At 28.1% G+C, this 23,378-nt stretch overlaps 1 protein-coding gene across 1 annotated transcript in view; it reads right to left on the reverse strand.

The window, feature by feature from the left end:
• Nucleotides 1-8,710, reverse strand: part of LOC113371104 (opioid-binding protein/cell adhesion molecule homolog) — a 353,176-nt gene extending 344,466 nt beyond the window's left edge. Inside the window, exon 1 of the mRNA XM_026611749.1 lies at nucleotides 8,634-8,710. The gene's annotated coding sequence lies outside the window, so the exon portion shown is untranslated. The remainder of the gene's footprint in view (nucleotides 1-8,633) is intronic.
• Nucleotides 8,711-23,378: the final 14,668 nt, after the last annotated feature.

Below are 23,378 nucleotides of genomic sequence, written 5' to 3' on the forward strand. Positions count from 1 at the left end.
ATATTGTAAAAATAAATGAAAAAATGCAAAAAACAACATATGCCAACAATAAGTTTGGCATTGAAAACATTTTGACAGATGAAAACTGTCACCTGCCAGAAAATCCAATTCATTTGAAATTTGAATTGACGTTAAATTATGAGCCTAGATAATATTAGAATATAATTGATATATTCATGATTATGAACAAGAAAAATGTGACGTCTACATTATTATTGCCAAAAAGCAGCTGAAATGTGCCGGAAATTAAAATAATATAAGATACAGTATGTGTGTCTGGCAGATGAAATTATATAATTCAGTTTGACAGATGTAGAAATATAAATGTAATCAAAGTTTTTATTCAAGGGCTGTGATATTTCTTAATTTTAAAGCCGGTCAATAATATGCCAAAATTATTATTACCAAAATGTAACTAAAGAATACTGTATGTGGCTTGCTTGAGAGTTAGAAATACAAACAAAGTATTAAAGTCTGACAAAAGATTTTGTATATCCCTTAAAATTGAAGTAAATTGATATATTGAAAATAAATTCGTTCTAAAAATTGTAATGTAAAATTTTTATTTACTTACTTATAATTTTAACGAACATATTTCTATATTTGTCTGTTTGATATACATTATATGTTGTGATGTGGCTAATTGGTTTTTACTGTAAAATTGAAATTTAAGTGTAGAAATTAAGACTCATCATTTTATTTAATACAGTTCTACATTCAACACCACTCACAATAATGTGCATACATTTCGGTATAAAAGATTAATGATTATTTTTAACTTAATAGTAAACGTTAGTATAGAGTTAAAAATTTGAACTTTTGAATTGCAGACATGGTACAGGACAGGACAACGTCTGTCGGATGAGCTAGTATATATATATATATATATATATATATATATATATACGAGCATATACCTTTATAATTGAAATATATCCTACGAAACTCGAGTCGATCCATTAATTGCAATCACGAATGATTCATTTGTTTATAAATGATAGAGAAATCCTCCTGCAAATACGATTTGTACGTTAGTCCGTGGCAGCATTAAGTGCAATATCGAAATATTGTTGTTAATATTGACCATTCTGGCTCGCGATTTGTGAATTTGTGCGTATATATTAATTAAATAGTGCGTATAAAGCATATATTATTATATCCATTTGCCAGTTTGATTTTACAAACAATATTGATACATAAAGCTCGCCTATTACCCATGTGCTTTGTTAGGATCATGAATAATTTATGAAGGATATAATGCTCGGACTATGGATATTTACGATGTGCTCATAAATTTGCCGAGATGCTGCGATGATTTTCGAGATGATTTTTTGTGATTGAATAACGTAATAGAATGAAAAATGTTTAGAAATTTTCTACGTTCAAAATCTTTTGATTATTTTTTGGAAAAGCAAAACATGTAAGTTTAAGATGCATCATAACGAAAAAGAAATAAATAAACACAATGACATTGCGTTGTTAAAAGCTAGTTTTCGGAATTGTGTTACTAAGATGATTAATTAAAAATAATGTGGTAAAAATTTTCGCAATTTGTTTCAAACTTATTATACTCTTAATAAGTGTGTTCATGAAAATTCTGTATCATATCTTCAGTTATCCTACAGATCACACGTATATTTTTGTGTAAAAAATCTTTTTATTGTTAAATTGTGTTGAATATTTATAAAAATACAATAGTTGTAGTTCTTATTGTGTTATACAATAGATTATTGTTAATTCTATTTTCAATATTAAAATAAGCAAAACGATTTTTTTGCTTTTCTATTTCTATTCTATTTTTAATATTGAAATAATCAAATTGTATTTTTTTTACTTTTAATTTTCAATCTAATTTATTTTAGTTCCACTATATGAAGGCTAAAGCTATAGCAAAAACGTATGAATATAAAAATAAATTTTGCAAAAAAATCGATTTTTTGGATAATAGTAAAAGTAATTAATTAATTAATAGTGAAATATCACACTTTTATGCTTAATACCTAATTCTGTTCAAATTACGATTATTTTAAAAACACAGTATGTCTTGCATTAATCAGTGTAAGTTTAAATTTTTATAATTTAATGGTTAAAAATGGTTAAAAAATGATAATCAGAACTTTGAAAATCAGTGGTCAAGGATAATATACGGTTCAAAATTCAATAATATATAACCAAATCAAAAGCAAGTTGTTTTCAGAAAGCACCCCTTTCCGGCATTGCTGCATCAAATTAAAAAAAAACATTAGCATTAGAAAAAGAAATTTTAATAAAAGTATATCAAATATTCATATGACATCCATTGGGTCGCATTAAAAAAGCAATGAAACCTGTATTTTGTTTGCTGTCAAATATTAGCGCTTTGTATGTCACATGATTATTTTTTTTTTAGCAACTATATATGTCCTTATAAGCTCATTAAAATTACGGAAACATATACGTAAATTATATCCATATGACAAGAATTAAAACTTTTTTCATAAAAATGCGGTTCATAATAAAGAACTGTTCATAAAAAACATAGAATCCTTTCAGTAACGACGCTAATAATTAACGGAAACAATTACTAGCAGATGTTTCCTTTGAGTCTAAAAATAACAAATGAACATTTTATTTGCTTTTTTATCCACTTTGATTTTTAGTTAATTAAAAACCATTTCCCCTTTTATTGCATCGTCTATTATATATGAGATCAACTTTTGCTATAGTATGCTTTTTGATGTTAAATTAAAGTCATAACGTGAAACTGTTCATAATTAATGCTTCGATTGTATTCCTATTATAAAATACAATCCTCTATAGTTATAATAACTGGTGTTATCATGCAGAAACTTTGTAATGATATCCAAAGACTTTAGTTTTAGGAACAAATTCTGCGTAAAATAGACAATTGTTATGGCAAGGCTGCGTTTTTTTTTCTTATAAATTGGTACTAAAAACTGTCAAAGTGCTATGTGGTAATGCAGTCAAGCATTTATCAATATGTAAAGTTTTATTGAATTGTTTTGAACAGTTTTGGAATTTTCAAAACTCTATTTTCATTTCGTAACAATTTTATATAGAACTCATGTATCTATTCTTTTTACTTAAAAAAAATTTGTTAAATAAATTCAGCTATATATCCACAAAGCAAATTTAATAACTTCTAATTCATTGTAATTAACATAATTCTAAATAAATATTGAAAATTCTGGAAATTTTAGCCAAGTTATAAAATTGGACAAAACGGAATGAAGATCAAAACTTACAGTCTACAATCTATTGTGATCTGATCGGTTTACAATCTATTGTGACCATTTTTAATAAATTAATTTATAAAAATGGAAAATTCTTTCTGTATCAGCAATAATACAATAACTTCACGAACAATTATCGTAAAAAGCAATGTGCTATATAATTTATGAAATTGAGTCAATATCCATAACGATCACAATATACCACGCACTGCCATAAATACTATAGACATCAGTATCTTATTTTTAATTTTCATCATACACGCCACTTTTTATAACCTCTCGTAATTTTCCATATTTTCTATTCGACAATATATCTAATAAAATAGGAGAGGCGCTGGGAGAAAAATTCCAAAAGAAAAGATTTTATTAGATATTAGCAAAAAAAATAAGAGGGTAGATGTAAGCGTAACAAAAAAGACATAAGTATCACTTTCATGAAATATTCAATGAAAAAAAGTTTTTTTTATGCTTTAAAGATTGAACATAAGATAGAGTGTTTTCAGATTCAAACTATCTTCAAAATATGCAAAAATGCTTTTCTGCAGAATACCTGTCAAAATCCAAATTTATCTTAAATACATTTGGTGTAATAAAAAATTATTGTAGTACATATATAAAAAATATAAAATATAAAAATAAAATTTCGATAAATGATTCGGTTAATGGAAATTCGAATTAGAAATTTCACACGTAAGTGTAGTTAGATTTAAGCTTTAATTGTATTTAGTATGTAAAAATAATGTTAAATATATACGATGAGAAATAAATAAATGTAAGTACTTCAAATTACTTCTCTTAGCATAAAATTTAAGTTAATGTCATAAAAAAGTGTAAAACACTTATATGAATATGAAGAACTTTCCAATATTTTTTCGGCCAATATTGAAAAAAATGTATGTATACGTTTATTCATTATGAATGATATAATTTAAAAAAAAATTTCTATTATTTTAATATCATATAAGTAAACTTTTATGAACATTTTCAATAACATTTGCAACAACAAGAAATCTACTGAACACGATCCTGAAAATGAAAGGAAATTCGATCGGACCCGTTTACTTATATAATTTCTTTAGTGCCATTCATGTTTCGCTTTATACTTGAAAAACATTTTTTTTTATTTTCTTAAAAATTACAATCTGTCTGAATAGAAAGACATTGAGTAATTAGTTTGACAAATAACATATTAAATTTTAAAAGGAAAACCCAATGGTTCACCTTTTATTAGTGTACTAAATTATATTTTAATTTTGATATAATAAAGAAAAAAAAGAAACTCAAATATATATACAATTATAAACAAAGTACATTGCACAGACTACATATACACATACATACACACACGTATTTTAAATAATATGGTAGAACAACTTATTATTATTTAGTTAAATATATTAATTGTATTCTTTTTAATCTTATATTATGTGTGGTGTTGTAAAGACTTGCAATCAGTTTGTTTGGATGGTGGTCAATTTTAGTCTTGAAATTATGGGCACTCTTTTTAATTTCTGCACTGATTGTGAGGTGAATTAGCCATGTCGGTACATACCTTGGCGCGGATATTGCTTGTCTGAGTATGAAAAACATTTGGTGTATATTTTAATCTTTTGTAGTTTTTCTTAAAATTTCTTAAGATTTCTTAAAATTTCTTAAGATTTCTTAAAATTTCTTTCTAGCTCTTCATTTTTTTTATTATAAAACATTCACCCTACCATGCCTCAGTCTAATATTCCAACCGAGCCTTATGTTTGCAGTAATCATTAAGACGGGTGCGAACTGACGCGTTAACGATGTCGTGCGTTAACGAAACGAAACACTAACGTCAAACTAAAGGCGAGATCATATTGCGATGAGAAGGTTTTTTTTTTAATATTGATTTGAAGTAACAGAACTTGTGCTTTATTTCAGCTTATCTTATATCTTTAATTTATTCTTAATTGTTTTTTTTTATTTTTTTATTTTTTAATTATGAATTCTTCAAGTTTTATCACATTTAGTCTATAACCAAGTCAAATAAGTAAGGATCATTTTTAAAAACTTGAATATTGAGATAGGATCAGCAATCCTAGTACTATGCTCTTTTTTGATGATACTACTAAAAATACTCAACGGTTTCTTATCTGTATATAACATATTTTATATTATTTAAATTTTTTAGTAGCAATGCCAGGTATGGTCTATTTTTACTCATGAACACATTTAACGTCTCGTGGGGTATCACAAAAAAATCGAACATGAAAATCGAATGCAAATTTTTACGTTTCAAAGCATTCTAAACATCTTGGCATAACTTATAGATTACATTAGAGAAAATATAAAGTTTATTTGTGTGAGTGTGTGTATGATAATATATACTTAATTTGATGCAGCATTGCCAGGAATGATCTATTTTTACTAGTAAACATATTTAATATCTCGTAGGGTAAGTTTTAGTAATCGCCAAAAAATCGAAAATAAAAATCGATTGCATATCTCTAGGTTTCAAAACATTCTGATCATAAGTTATGATAAATTCTATCATAACTTATAAATCATGTCAGAAAAGATGTACGTATGTGTGTGTGAATATGTGTATGTATTTTACATACACATATTTACACAACTTTTGTCGTCAATTTTTATAACACGAATTTGCCGATTTGAATTATTCAAATAACATTCGATTTCTATTGATGAGGATGCGTGCTGATTAGTTTCTCGCAAAGACAATTCTAGCCTGTTCGAAGATACGTGTAAAAAAGTCAGCTTTCGAGAGAATGAAACATCCAATATGAAAATAATTCAAAACATATTTTACTTGTATTGACGGAACAAATAATTGATAACATTTTTGAAGAAGAGTAGTTCCAGTGGATTCGGAGATTCGGAGAGTGCCATTCGTCGGTCAAAAATTACCATTAGACATATGTAAATCAAAATATCAGATACTATACAAAGATTTTAGTAATATATACAAATTTTGATTGCATGTTTATGGATCGGTACCAAGATTCATAATGTTTAGTAAGCGTTAGACTACGGTTCGGCGTTTTGATATTTTGTTATTAACGGCTACGCAACGCGATTGCTTTGGGAAAAAATTCAAAATTAAGACAAAAATAGAATACAAAATTTTTTTAAAAAAATCAGAAAAGTCCAACATTTAAAAAAAGTTGATTCTTGATTTTTTTTAATTTGCGAAACTTTCTATTTTTTTTTTTCAATTTAAATTACGGTATGAGAAGTACCAATAATTTAATTTAAGGTACGATGGCATGCAAGTTATTCTTAAAATTTTACTTGTTATTCTTTAAGAATGGGTCTAAATATTATTGTATATTAACAATAAAAATTATATATGTTACCGCAAAAAAATATTCGACACAGAGAGTGCATATAAACATTCTAAAATCTAAATAAAAAAAATACAATTTGAAATAATGAGATATGAATATTTACAACATTAAAAATTAGGAAAAAACTGTAGTCATTCCCAAGTGTGAATCATCCTAACATATTACTAACAAGTTCGAAAAGAGGAGAACAAACGCACCCGCCATCGAATGGTGTAAAAAATCACTTAATGAGTTAAGTCACTTACTCGTTACTGGGGGGATTAGGGTGCAGCGCATACTAGACCTCACAACTCGGAGGGGCAACTCGAATCTGACTGACTTATTGATGGTGTGTATCTGCACGTAACTCATGGTTATGTGCCGAGAGCGAGAAATTAATAGTTTCGGTATATAAAGGTGAAGTGCTCATAATTTTTATGTCCAACCCAGGTTTTGATAGTCGTGGTCGTGGTTTATGTGCACGTGATGTGGAATAAACATAACATTTATTGATTTTTACATAATATGAATGTTTAATAATTATATTTATAATAGGTTGTCAAATATCTCCCTTCCGCCTTTTTGTATTATAAACCAAGAGCAAAAAAGCGGAAGGGGGATATTAATATATTCGTTAATTTTATAAACATTTTGCAATGCACGAGATTTTGTCATATATTGTAATAACTTACCGAGAGCAACTATTTAATGATCAATACTCTGAAGAAGGATTGGAAAATATGATATGCATTTGTCATTAAATTATGCCTTATATTTAATTAACTTCCCGTAGGGTTATAGTTATCGTCAAAAATCGAACTTGAAAATGTTTATATACTTTTACATTTCTATAGTTTCTGAACAATTTGGCTTGGGAGGTTGAAAAAACTAATGTACGTGAGTGTGTGTACGTGCGGATACAATTTTTTGTCGACAATTTCAGGAATACGGATCAACCGATTTAAATAATTCTAAAAGCAATTGATTCGTACTAATAAGAAGACGTGCTGATTAGTTTTTGGCAAAGGTAGATCCAGCCGTTTCAATGATACGGGACAAAAAGGTCCAAAAATGGTAATGAACAAAAATGGATTTGAACGATTCTAAAAACATTTCATTGATATTGACAAAATTAAGAACCGAATAAATTTTTGGAATAGCAGATTTAGCGGTTTCAGAGAACCAATAAAAAGTCCAACAAAATTTGGCGGAAAAAATGATCATTAGAGATACACATCACATCAAATTATCAGATATTTTATAAAAAAATTGATAATTATTACATTGGTTTATATTGCTATGGGTTTCGTACCAATGTTCAATCGTTAAACTGCGATGTGGCGCTTACGCGCTTCGATATTTTGTCTCTAAAATAAATACGCAGCGCAATAGGTTTGGAAAAAAATCAAAATATTTAAATTCTATTTTATCGAAGTTTCCAAATGATTTCAAAGATTTAAAAAAACAAAAAAAATGTACTGAAAGTTCCAGCAATTTGCGTTAACGATGCCATTCCAACTGTAAATATTATCGTTCTATTCTAAACACCATATAATTGATAGGTGAAATATGAATTAATATTTTTCAGGTAAATTTTATGTATGCCATAATACAAGGAGTAACAAATATAACAGTACAAATAATAATAATGGTAATGATAATAATGAAGAATAAACTCAACTAATAAATGATTTAAAATTTTCTTATAAGAACTTGTTTGTTCATCATTTTTAGCTTTTTAATTAAAAAGCTATCTCCCTTGCGTATTTTTTCAGAAAGTTGCTAGAAAGTTTCAAAAACTATATCAATACTATTTTCATTCTGAATTCGCATCTGTATTTTATTAAAATAAAAAAATTCCACACATTAATTTAGTGTGTCTGGTTCACTAGAACTATATTTAGGACGTCCTTCCTTCTTATTTCTTTAAGAAGATGTAAATTAACAAAATAACCATTAGTGCTTAATTTACTTATGATTCATAATTCATAATGTACGCTGATTACTATTATACGTACAAGTTTTCAATGAAAAGAAATCACTTATAACTAAAATAAAATTTGATACATATACTTGTTCTCACCTCAGACTGCATAGATGTCAGCATTTCTTCGCGAAATTGCAGAGTCAGTTTTTTCACACACACACACACACACTTCGTTTTACGCGAAATTATGCAAAATTGATTTAATTGGCACTTTTGTTTTAACAATTAATTAATTTACGCGAATGTTATCACTTACTACACTCACTTTTATTTTAAAAAATATTTTATTAGACTGAAAAAAATTTGTGGATTAGTGGAGGGTACGGTCACAATTTTATCCACACTACAAAAATATAAATAAATATTAATTATATAATCATTTGACAATTTCCTAACTATACCCTAGTTTACGGTTAAACCTCTCTATTGGACAAAATTATCGATTACATTCTATTTGATACAATTTATTAATAACTTTGCAAAAAGGTTTTAAGACTCAACGAGACGTGTGACCGTACCCTTAGAAATCATGCCTAAGAATGAAATTGCACTGACCTTTGTTTAAAATCACCGATTCTTCTGGAACATCCCGATTACCAATTTGTTGTCTGAAGAATAAAGAAAACAAAAGATAAATTTTCAGTATATTATGAAATATTTATTTAAGCTAAAAGAGGACTGTGCATTACCTCGTGATTTTCAGAAGAGAGCTGGTCAGGAACCAGGAACCAGGAACCAGGAACCACGAACCGGGAACCAGGAACAAGGCACTACCACTGCACTAAAACACTATAAAGGCCTTTATAAAACACTGCACAGACACTAAAATTACGATAAACTAATTCGCATTGAAAAATTTCTAAAAAAATCGAGAAACACGAATACTACGAGTCTACACTTGGCAAATTATTTGACCAGAAGGGAATATTTGGCTTTTAAAAATAGTGTTCATAACTAATGTATCTTCAACGGATTTTATATTGAAGTTCTTCTCATCAACAAAATTATCATCATAGATATTTACTTTTTCTTTAGCATCTCCACTTTTATCTTTATAAAGCCTGGTATATTTTGACTAAATAGAAGAATAAAATGTCCAGTCTGGTATCATAGTCTTCCAACCGACACTTGGAATCTTATCAGATATAATAAACTAATGTCAACGAAGAGGTAGTTTTCATTGCAAATTTCCATCTAAATCGGTTATCTGGTTTGAAATGCCAAAATAGAAACACATATATTAAATGTAATAGTTAAAAGGTCCATTGTTTTGAAGATTTATTAATTGGTTCAGTTTTCGTGGTCAAACTTATGTGCGAAATATTGCACAACACTGTTAACACTAACAAAACACATTTTTAGTCCGCAAATAAATCCAAAAAGTCCAATAACATTTATTAATTAATCACTACTTTAATACTCTTTAATAGTCGCTTCTTTTGTATGGTACCATCGATGTCTTTGGATTTTGTGCACTTTTTATGAAATTAAATTGAATATTTGCTTTAGTGAGTTTGTCAATTTACTTCTGAAATATTTATTGATGAATGACTTCTGTTCTCTGGATTGGATTTCTGAAAAATAAATGAAATATAATTAATAAAATATATTTTATCAAATATGTTATTAGTATAATATATAAATATATAAATCAATATGTATTGAAAATCATATACTTTTGAATAATTCACAAAGGGAATACAAAATGCTATAGCAATTTTCCATTGGCAAGTGACAAATGAAGCCATTCATATAAATACCTTCAAGTATATCTTTGCTTAATTATAAAGGTGTCCATATTAGACTCTCATTTGGTAATAACTTTGTTACAAAAATGTTTTTTTTTTTAAATTTTCTTTTTGAATATTTTCATTTATGTTTTACTTATTGTTCCTAGACAGTATTTGATATACTAATTTTTAATATACATGTCGATTCAGATGGTTGCACAATATTAGCACGTCATGAGCACGTCTTAGTCGTGCACCTGTACGTGCAGATATATTAGCACGAATCTGATTGGACGATTTAGCACTAGGTGGGCGAATCTATTATTTTTGATAAGGGGAGGTCACATAGATTTGATCACAAGGTCATAAAAAGGTCACACAAATTGTATGAAATTAACAGTTATTCAGACTTTTGTAACACATTTGAAGGAATGTCAAAGAGGATGGACGAAACCAATATTTGCGCCTTAGGGGAGGCCATATCATAATATTTTAAATTTATATGAAGAAATTGCATGAATTTCACTATTAATCAGATTTTTGTAACTTGTAACTTGATGGAATTCCAAGAAGGACGAAACCCCTATTTGCGCATAAGAGGAGGTCTTCTCATAATATATAAAATATATATCAAGAATTATTTGCATTTTCCATTCAATTAATCTTCTATAACTAATTAGATGGAAATACTTAAAGAAGAACAAAACTAACATTTGCACTTAACTTAAGGGTATTATGAAAGACAATTATTCATCATAAATTTTCTCATTAATTATACATAATATAGTAGCTACGCATTTAATTCATATTAACAGTAATTCGATTTATTTTATATATTAAATTATCAATGTAAATTCATACATTTACATTATTTTTATTAGGTGTAAGTGGCATTTTTAAAATTAATAGTTATTCGTTTTATTTTATAGATTAAATTACTAATGTAAATGCATTCATTTACTCACGTAAGTGCATTTTGCCTTAGGGGTAATTGCATGAACTTGTAAATAATCGGCTTAATCAATGATTAATATTATATTAATTTATGAGTAGGAGAGACTACTGGGTATGATTGTGTCATTTTTTTGGTCAGCAATAATTTTGTTAATTTACCTATTAGTTATTTAAGTTAAAATTTTGTTATTTTGTCTATTTAGCTGAAAGCAAAGACTTAAGGCAAATTGCTGGAACTTCCCGTACCAAAGATATTTTCTTGAAGAAGATTGATTTTTTTTTAAACATTGATAAAAATAGATTTTTGAGAAATTTTAAATTTTGAAAAAAATGTTTTTTTTTTTAAAAAAAAAAATGAAAAAAATGGTTTCTTCATTTTGAAATATTTTTGGAAACTTTCAAAGCAATCGTACTACTTTAGCTGCGTAAAGACGAAATATCAAAGCGCGTAAGCGCCATGTCGCCGTCTAACAGACAAACAATGTTAAGGAACCCATAGAAATGTAAACAAAATTTATACGTACTGTTAAAATCGCCATAAAACATCAATAATTTGATGTGCTATGTCCAATGATCATTATTAACAGCCAAAATGGCAGTTTTTTACGTTATTTTACTGGATCACCAAAACTGCTAAACCTGCCTTCCCAAAAATTTAGTCCGTTATTCATCTTGTCAATACAAGTAAAATGTTTTTGAATCATTAAAATCGGACGCTCCGTTCTCACAAAAACTGAATTACCGTTTTTGGCACTATTTGCCGCGTATCTTCGAAACGGCTAGATCTGCCTTTGCCAAAAACTAATCCGCATGTCTCCTTATTAATAGGAATCGAATAGAAAAATCGAATGTTTTTTGAATAATTGAAATCGGTTAACCGAAACCGTGTTCCCGAAATCGTCGACGAAAATTTGTATCCGCACACACACACACATACACGCACACATACATCCATTTTTTTAAAGTATGCAAAAATGTTCAGAATCCTTTAAAACGCAAAGATATATGAAAAAAAAATGAATTTTATTTTTTGCGATTACTTTAACTTACCCTTCGGAAAGTTAAAAATTGCGAAAAAGATAAGAAATAGGACCATAAAAGCAATCGTTCCACTTATAAAACATTTGAATTAATTCTAGATTCTATATTTTGTAGCAATTTCTAAAACTTCATTGTTTGAAAAATATAATACCCTATATCAAAGTACTAAGAACGTAATGGAAAAATGTCAGATTTAAGACCCTTCGCATGTGATATATAGTATATATTGAAACTATTTATTTGTAAGGTGCCATTTGTATCATGTGGTGTACATACACATATCGGTAGGGCGTTGAAAGTTCCTTAGAAGGGTCCATAAATGAGTCATCATTTGTAAAACAGACGGGAAATGACCACGCAGAGATGTAGGGTCTTGAAAGCATAGTGCATATATCAGTTACCGAAATACAAGGTCCAATATATCAGTACCGAAGGACATGTAATATTCAAGTAGTGAAGTAACTGGTGACGAAAACTTGCCGAAAATACTTTAGTCGAGATGCATTATGTAAAGAAAATATTACAAAATTGGAATACTCAGACAATGTAGCATAGCAATTACCTTTATTTATTAATAAAATTTTGTTATCTTATTTGAAATTTACTAAATTGGAATGAGATTTGAAGAAAAATTACTGGACTATACTACTTTATGGTGTGTGTGCGTGTGTATAGTGTGTATGCATACATTATCGGAAATTCATAAAATTAAGTAAGTTGTAAGTGCAGTTAAATAAGCACATTGAAATTTATAATCCGCATGTGAAAATAGTTTAGAGTCTTTATAAATCAAAATTTTTAGAAATTTCTAAACAGTTAATTTTTTTATAAAAATCTTGAAACATTTTTTTTGTGGTATGAATTTATTCATTGTCAATCAAAATATGTATTGAAAAATGATGTATATATAGATTGACAAATATATGCACACAAAAAAGTGTTTACAGTTGAAAAATTGTTAACTGTTTAAAAACTTTTTTATACTTATTAACATATTAGAAATGTTTAAAAATTCAAAATTTTTTGAAATTAAGACTTTCCAATACTTTAATTGTTTTGTACTCATTCGATAATAAAGTTATTACATTCACCAATAATTTAATGAGCCTATAAAATATAGTATCGCTGAAAACAATTTAAAGAAATAATTTGATATTAAAAATCGCCATTTTCGAAATCAATTTCCTAAACAGAACCTAACTAGAAATGGTTATTGAGAGTAAATTGCGTATTACTTCAATGTAAATCTTATATATTTTAAAACATTTCATTATATAAGGTTGTCAAATATCTCCCTTCCGCCTTTTTGTATTATAAACCAAGAGCAAAAAAGCGGATATTTGACAACCTAATATATATTGAATAATATATATAAAACTTATATATTTTAAAAAATTTATAGATTATAAAGGTCAGTATTAAATTTATGAGAGAATAATGATATAAAGTTTTAAATGATTAATCATTTAAAACTGCATTTTCACTGCTTTATTAAAGGTTATTCAGATTAAATTTCACAGTCCTTCATGCAAATCTTGAATATTTTTAAAAAAATCATTAATTCAATTATAAATTATAAAATTAAGTAATGAATTAATGCGATCATCATTGTAAGAAATTTCAAGCTCAGTAAAATATCTAAACCGTCTTTTTGGATTCCTCAACAAGAAATAATAAATAAATTTCATTATCTTTCAATGTATATCTTATTTTGAAGTATTTTAAAAAATTCAATTCAGCATATTTGGGATTATTAACTCTTTGCGCTCTGATGCCACCGCTCCGGCGCCAAAATACAAATAAATCTCGCAATTCGCGAGTAGAAAAAGTTAAAATCTCTCTAATATCTCTCAAGTATATTCCATTGCAATTATTTGCAACAAAATATTTATTAAAATATAATAGATTTAAATCTATAAACATTTTAATAAAAATAAAATTGTTATGTTAGAAAGGTCAGTTAGTCGTTTTTTTTTAAATTTATTGAATTGAGTATATTTATTGAATACGTAAATATATTTCAAACATATTTAAAATTGACTTATATAAAAAAAGTAAAGATAATTTATCAATTACATAAACCTATCTATAATTAATAGTTCTTCAAAACATTTCAATAATTGTATAGGTAAATTTCATTTGTTGAATAAAATGCAACTCAGTTTCAATATCGCCTTTTATATCGCTAGATAATTTAACCTAGACAATACCCTCTCTTAATTTTTAACAATTAAAATGTGATTTTTGATCATTTGTGATAAATAAAAAGTAACAGATTACGGTATCTTAGGAGACAATTCATGGATAAAATAGAAATGTTACGGGTCCATATTCTTATGTATTTGTTCTCTATTTCATAACTTGGCGTATGTGTTATTAAATAGACATCACAAAGTTGCACTTACATTTGTGCGTTTATAGGTTAGATTTTATGTGTAACACGCCTTATCAAACCGCGGATGCAAGGCCATTTGATTTATTTCTCATTCGCGAACTCATATGATTATAGACCCGTAATATAGCATTACCATAACATTTCTATTTTATCTTAGAATTGGACCCCAAGTCTATACTTGTGAATGAGCAAGTGCATGAAGATCATATACTAATAGCAAAAAAATATTATCATTGTTAACTTTTAAATGTATATCATTTCATTACATGAACAATATCTTCAGAAAGATTTCCAATGTCTAGTAAAACAAAGTACTAAGTCTGCTTTCCGATAAAAAAAAATAAGAGATTTATCAAAGAACGCCCAAGTATATTTCATCCTAAAAGTATCCAATCATCATTTCCATATGCAAATACGTAATACAAGTATTTTAATTCGTCTGAGTAACAGAAAATCTCATTGTACGCCGTCGGCCCCACACACTTTTCAAACCTGTCTCGAGCACAATACCCTCTGGTTTAAAATAAACAAAAGCGTTTACCGCGGTGTCGTGTGATAAAAACGAATATGCGTGCCGTGAATTGGGGCCGCGCCACCCCCTTATACCGCCCTCTGCCATTAAAAGAAATCCACAATCGCGTTGAAAGATTCATGGTTAAAACTCTTCGCTGTCAACGCTCAAGATAACAACGATTCGAGGTATATATCCGAGTTCGAGAGACTGACATACATAGGCTGAGGGCTGGAATATACAAGGAAATTTTTGAAAAATTTGTGTATTTTACATAATTTTATTCTATTTTAAATTTAGACCGGAGAAAAATAGCTAGTCAGATAAAATGGTAGGATAAAGTTTTAATATAAGGGAAAAGTCTCATATAAAATGTCTTTAAATTATTATTAAATATTTATTTAATTTTGCTTTTGGAATTTGTCCATAACAATACTAACATATAACAATATAGAATGGAATAATACAATAATAATATGAATAACAGCACATTACATTTTATTTCAAACATTTCGAAATATGCTTAAGTAATTGTTGAATTTGGGTACAAAAAGATTTTCGAACTCTAATTATAAATGATTGATTAAGAATAGAATTTTAGTTAACTATATAAATAAAAATAAAATAAAAAAAATTTATATCAAATGTATATTCCAAAATATACTATTATTGAGCAAATTCTGTCAGTTGCCTTGACATTTGTCATAAAATAGACAAATGTCAAGGCAACGCTATGTTTTGCTACTTTTTTTCATACAAAATGGTACTAAAACTGTCAAAATGATAGGTATTTGCTGTTCGGGCGTTCTAGATGTAAAACCTAACCTAAAAAACGCACAAAATTTTGAAAAGAAGAATGTTGTCATAACTGTCTCTTTACGGTGTGCTTTAAAATACATACGTGAACTTAGGTTTTATATGTAAAACGCACATCAAATACATAGCATTTTAACAGTTTTTGGTACCATTAATACATCGCATTTATCAAATACATAGCATGGACTATTATTGCACAGCAAACACATAGTATTTTGTCAGGTTTTAGTACTATTTTATATAAAAAATGGCTATATGTTACGGTCTATTTTACCAAAGAATTGACTCCATAGTTTTCAAAAATGTCTAAATAGCTGTTGAAGTTGAGTACATTGAAAAAAAATATCTCGAACTACAAAAGTCTTGAGAAAAATGAATTAGTTTACAAATAAAAATATGTTATAAAGTAAAAATATAAATAGTTATAAATATATAAATACTTTGTAAAAGCTATGTTAAACACGTTTTTTGTGTTCTGAATATATTATCTCCAAAAATGTCCTGAATTTTGAAGTTGGAAATATTGAAATAAAACTCAAACTAAAGAAGTATCAAGAACAGAATTCAAGCAAACTATAAAAAAAATTAGAGCTATCAAATACTACATGATAGTATCGATAAACATTTTTTTCTATAACTAAAAATTTGTTAAGTTCTGAATATTATCAAAGAATTTTGAATAAATTTTTCACTTTAGAAAATTGAAATACTAACTAAGCAAGTATTTAGAAAAACATTTTACTTAACGATCAAAATAAGGTGTAATATAAATAATTGTCAACAAATTCATTATTACGATTACAATACAGCTACAATAATATACATAAGATTTATCCTACCATTTTTTCTGACTAGCTATTTTTCTCCGGTCTAAATTTAAAATAGAATAAAATTATGTAAAATACACAAATTTTTCAAAAATTTCCTTGTATATAAGTGCTTATTTGAAGCATGTTCAAAAGTTAAAATCATGTAAACTATTATCACTTTACTTTTGCTATGAAATATAATTCTTTTGTGATGAATGTTAAGTTAATAGCGATCAAGTTTTTGTGATGCTTTTGGTATTTTATATATTTTACTTTTGAAGAAAAATCAAACTTAACAGTTTTGTAAGCAATTATACTAAACTTTGTACTTAAAATCGTTCGAATTTCAGCAGACAAGACGACTCTTGACCCATTTGATATTGCTTTTGTGTATTTTAATTACTAGCATGGTCTTTATATTTATATTATATTTTTAATTCAATGTAGCATCGCTGCTGAAGATAAATTTCTATTTGAAAATGAATTTAATCTAGAATTTAAAGCAACATCATATATCACTGATATTTCATATCATTCTGATAGTCTATGGTTTCAAGACCAACAAAGCTAGTTTGTGAATACTTATATATTTCAATATATAGTATGCAAATACCTATATATTTCATTCAACAGGAAAAATCGTGCATTTTTAAATAATTTGGTGAAGAATTTATTGTCCATCAATTACCATAAAACGCTTAAAGACAAAAATTTGCTGTTCGTGATATAATGTCGCTTGTCATATTTTCTTTCAAATATGCTGACTTTTCCAAAATTCTTTTGTGGAAAATATATGTTTCTAATAAAATAAATTTATTTCTAGCTCCCTACCCATCAGGTTCACTTACTTATCATAAAGACAGCATAGTAGCGCGTGTTATCAAACAGTTAATAAAGTTCGTCTCGGGGATGGGGGCCAAGAGTCGAGTTTTAGGATATAGAGAAGCCGGCAAGCTGTTGTGGCCAGCAAGTTATCTGTTTATTCTAGAATATATATGATAATGTAACTGATGCGCGGCTTACAGTTAATATCCTGCTTAGATTTTACGGCCGATTGATAAGACCAGAAGACAGGTGCAAATTAAGTTATTTACCCTTCATTGGGTTCATTCTCTATGCAGGGTATATTGTGCCTCTTTACTATGTGTGCTTACCGTCAACTAATTGTACGCAACAATATAAAATGGATGCCTTTCAATATTATAGATAATATTGTAATGTTACAAATGCCATATTTTTCCATAAAACTGATGTCAGTTCAAACATAAAACACTTAATGAACAATTTTGTATATGAATGTGTTATATAAAACCTTTTGTGATTAAGCTCTATTTTACGAAAGCTAATATGGGGGACAAGCTGTTAGTTGTTCCTATCTAGTTGTAATCTAATTATTTTTGATTGTGACTAATTTTGATTTCTTTTACCAATTCCCTGAAAGGCTATTTTTACTTCAAATCATGTAGAGAAATATATTTACAAATTAAAGCAGATTTGACTTGAAATTATGTGATTCAAGACTGAAGCTTTTGATAAATAATGTTTTGCTAAAATATTATATAAAATATAATATTACATACATAAATATTTTGCATACTCAATCGTATGCATTCCATAAGATTATTTACAGAATTTAATATAATATAGGGAAATTGACGAAAAAATTGTCATTTTTTTATTTGATATAAGTATTAATTATTTTCAAAAAATTTATTATCGGCTCGATAAATGTAGAATTACTCTCTGCATACAAATATGATTAAAGTATTTGAAATTCATTACTCATTACATAATAAAACCCATCAGTTTTATGCTTTAGCAGTTATAAATACAGAACTTATGTGTAAATGATAAAATATTTACTACTAAAAAATAATTACAACTAGTGGGGCGCATGGCATCGTGCCGTAAGGCAAATTGCTGGAACTTCTCGTACCAAAAATTATTTTTCTTTAAAAAAACAAACATTTTTGAAAAAAAATTACTCTGAAAAATTAGATTTTTGAGAAACTATAAATTTTTGACAAAAATTTACTTTTTTTTGAAACAAAGACTTTCTGAAGAAAAATGTATTTTGAAATATTTTGGAAATTCTTAACTTTTTTTCAAAGCAATTGTACTGCTTTAACTACATAGAGACAAAATATCGAAGCGGGTAAGCGCCGCGCCGTTGTCTAATGGATGCATGGCATCGTGCCGTCACGGGAATGGCATGGCATTGGTACGGAACCCATAGGAAAGTGAACAAAATTTATACTTGTTGTTAAAATCTCTATAAAATATCTGATAATTTAATGTGCATATGTCTAATGATCATTCTTGACCGCCAGATGGTGTTTTTTTTACTTTTTTCTACTAGATCTCCGAAACCGCTCTCTTCCGAATTCTCTTAAAAACTGAGTTACCGTTTTTGGCACTTTTTTCCCATATCTTCGGAACGGCTAGACCTGCCTTCGCCAAAAACTAATCAGCACGTTTCCTTATCAATACAAATCGAATGTTTTTGGAATTATTCAAATTGCTTCATCCGTGTTCCCGAAATCGTTGACGAAAATTTGTATCCGCACACACACACACACACACACACACACATACATCCATTTTTTCTTAGGTATGCCAAAATATTCAGAAACCTCTGAGATGTAAAGATATATAAAAATTTTCATTTTCGATTTTTTTGCGATTACTATGACTTACCCTACGGGAAGTTACAAATAGCAAATAACGGATAGCAAAGAAGTCACTGATAACGATAGTAAAAATAAAGTTTTAATTTTTTTCATTTTTTGAGGGTCGGTGCTAACATTACTTAAAGTTAGCGCGAAATTTGGGCTCCTTAAATTATCGATAGCAAACAATAAAACAATTGAAAAATCAGGTTAAATCAGTGTCCCCAATTACCACCATTGAGGAACTAAGTTTACGGACTAGACTTAGTCTAGTTATGTACATTAGATCAGATTATAATTTTTCCATCTTATTCCCTTTTTTAAGGTATCAAGAAAGAAAGTTGAGTCTTTGAGGCATATTTCAATCGAACTAACAAAGCATAATAGTAAAATATAAAAAATATGTAAATATTTTTATTTTGATATATTAATACTAGTAACAGATAGGACTAAGGTTCAAGATTTGCCCTAAATTATAAAAATTTTACAGAAAAATCGCAATCTATACCATCCGTAATTGTATCCGCACATACCTACACACTCACATATATTTTCCAAGGTACGCCAAATATCCAAAGTTTAGCTATAAAAATTATTTTTCTGATTTTATTGCGATTACTATAACTTACCCTAAAAGAAGTTACTAAATTTGATGTATTGAGGAAAACATAAGAAAACCAGATACATTATTCGCAATCAAAAGTTTTCCATACCTAACTGATAGCTATAAATTGATATCGTGAACTTATTTTACGCAGCAACTTTCATGTAGGGAAACATCTCTGAGGTTAGCATAATCTACATCTAACCTAGGAAATTTCACTTAACAAACATGCTCAGCATTTAAAACCAATCTGAAATCCATTACATTTTCTTTCCACTCATCATTATGCATAACTACACGCAATAATAGCCCACTCGCTCTATTGTAGTAATTAACGCGACCCTATTTTTATATTCGCGGTACTATTACCGCTGCAATTGCTCTAGCCGTGCAGCACTTCTATTTTATGCGAGCTGCAGATAGAGTTTTTTTTCTCTCGCGTGCACGCCGCTGTTTTTGTTGCGTGTTTCGCGTTACAGTTGAATGCAACCGCACACATGAAATAATAAAAGAGCCGTTGTTGTTGAGTTTTTTATTCATTTCAACGTTTTTCATTTTTTCCATGGGTAAGGGAAAGCTGTGGAAAATGTTCTACGCTAAACTCGGATAAAATTTTGCTGTAAGACTTATTCACATATAAGCATTCATTAAAAATAAGTGGGCATAGCATCGTGCGATGAATTTTAGGTCATTTTTTAAAGTGTTTTAAAAGAAAACAATGAATGTTTTTACTATCAATTTTTTTACCACTTGTTTATTAATATTATTAAGATACAATACAAGAATTTAAAAAAAAGTTGAAAATTAAAGAAACTGGTAGCTGATGAAGTGGGGGTCTCAAAAAATCAGTCTTGACATGATTTCAGCCCTCGAAAGATTATCTACTATGATGTCACAATCGCCCAAACTAGCGATGAGTAACCATTTTTTATTACAAATTGGCGACTGTTTGGAAAAAAGTGTCTTTTTACTGTTTTTTGAGTTTCTCGATTTTTTTTAAAAATAGTAAAAATTGTAATTTGGGGATGATCTTAGTACGAGCTACAAATCGGTCTATAAACAAGACTCTCTGAACATTTCAAGTGAATCGGTCGCGTAAAACTCGAGAAATCGTGTCAATAGTACTGAAAAAGTCTGTTCTGAGAAAAACGCATTTAAAGTTTTGCGTGAAGCCAAACCAGTTTGGCGACCGAGTCAGTAAAATGCCATTATCTCCAAAAATAATTCATATTTTCAAAAACCTTCTTGTACCCATATTCGTAGATAGTTAAACTTTGGAAATATGATATAAAAAATCGATTTTTTTTTAATTTCTACACTAGAATACCTCCCTAATGCAAATTGCTGGAACTTCACGTACCATAAATAAATATTCGAAGAATATTAAATGTTCTCAAATAGATTATTAAAAATACTGCAACTTTCATTATTCGTATTTTGTAGACAAAACTTTAGTATTTTATAAATTGGACGACGACATTTATATGTGTTTACATGGAAAGTAAATAAATGAATAAATTAGACGATGACATTTATATTAGGTTGTCAAATATCTCCCTTTCGCTCTTTTGCTTTTGGTTTATAATACAAAAAGGCGGAAGGGAGATATTTGACAACCTAATATAAGTTTGCATAAAAAGTAAATGAACAAAATGTAAATAAGCGATGTTAGAATGAAAGATCTTAGCTTATATTTTTAAGAATTATATGAACTGAATTGCAAAGTAAATATTATTTATTTTAACTATATAAGTGAGCTTTTAAATTTTAATTAAAATTAAACCTAAAATCCAAATCATTTTTGAGATTAAAAAAACATTTTTTCGGGAATTAAAAAAAATGTTTCCTAATTTTTGCAAATTTTTCTTATGCAATGAGAGCATAACGTTTTTTGAAACATTTAATTCAGATACTTTGTTTTCTTAAAAACGGAATTTTTTTCCCTTTTAGTATCATATCTCCATAACGGCTTGGCCTATCTTTGCTGAAAACTAATAATGAAGAGTCCCCATCATTACAAATTAAATGTCTTCTGATTCATTCAAATCGGATACGTTGCTTTCTCAAAAACAGATTTCTTCTTTTTGGCAGCTCAAAAAAATGCTTTTTTTAATTTAAAAATCAAAAATTTTTTGCCTTCCTTTTGCAACACAAGCAACATTTCTTTGAAAAATTTGAATTAGATGCTTCATTCTCCCAAAAACTAAAATATTTTCACAAATAGGGACTTCTTTTTGACGGAAGACCAACCAATTCATACGATTATAGACCCGTAACATAGCATTACCATAACATTTCTATTTCATCCGAGAATTAACCTATATTTTTATCATTAGCACTAAAATAGAAACCATAAAACTTTTTCTCCGACTACAGTAAAAATGTTGTTAATTGATGTTAATTATCAAATACAGCTAAGTTTGTGTGAATTTACAAATTATTCTTAACTACTCTTATTATTTGTATAATATGGCATAAAAATAGGTAAAATTCACCAAGAATAGAAAAAAATCAGATCAGCATATTCTGCTTAAGTTGTTTGCAAAACTAATTTCAGAGAAGTAACATTTACGTAAATGTAGATATTTTTTAACATCACTGATTCGTATTAAAGCATTTGTTTATTTTAGATGCTGAGGTAAAAATATCAAAAACGTTCGGTGTAAGCACTACCTTTCATTATTTTTTCAAGTTTTGACATCAGCTTCCTTGTACGTAAGTGGTTAGAGTAGGATTTGAATCAAAGGTCCCAGCCACAGGTTCGATATCCTCGAGCAGTCTGATATCCTAGCAGTAGCGATATCGGTTGAATGTATAGATAGTAATATGTTTTTTCAATGAAAATGCCCTTTACACTATATTGCTGTATAGTTTAATAATAAAAATAATAAAAAATCATTCCTATTATAGAAATTTCAATAATAAAATTGAACAAATAGAAGTGGGACAAATTTTCCATCTACAAAAACAGACCTAGTTATAGTTAAGTAAAGCTAGTTAGTTAAGTAAATCAAATTAAACAGCTCATAAAATCTTTAAGTCCTGTTTGCTATTTGTACATAAATATATCAATTAGTTACGGATATTTGGTTTCAAAACCAAAGAATTTTTTGAAAAGCTTGATAGTAAGTTAGGAAAGTGATGTGAATTAGTTGTAACCGCAGCAACACGCTCAAAAGATGAGTATAATTAATGATGAGGAAGTAGATTCTGAAGTTTGAAAAATACTAATACTTTTTCTAAATTGAGTGAAGAAATAATTTTAATATCTACTAGAACTGTTTCCGATTTTTATATTACATGACTTTCCCG

The sequence above is a fragment of the Ctenocephalides felis genome, unplaced genomic scaffold (genome assembly GCF_003426905.1).
Source record: "Ctenocephalides felis isolate EL2017-DRISC unplaced genomic scaffold, ASM342690v1 CF-g0.4_SCAFFOLD_01492, whole genome shotgun sequence".
NCBI classification, from domain to species: Eukaryota; Metazoa; Arthropoda; class Insecta; order Siphonaptera; family Pulicidae; genus Ctenocephalides; species Ctenocephalides felis.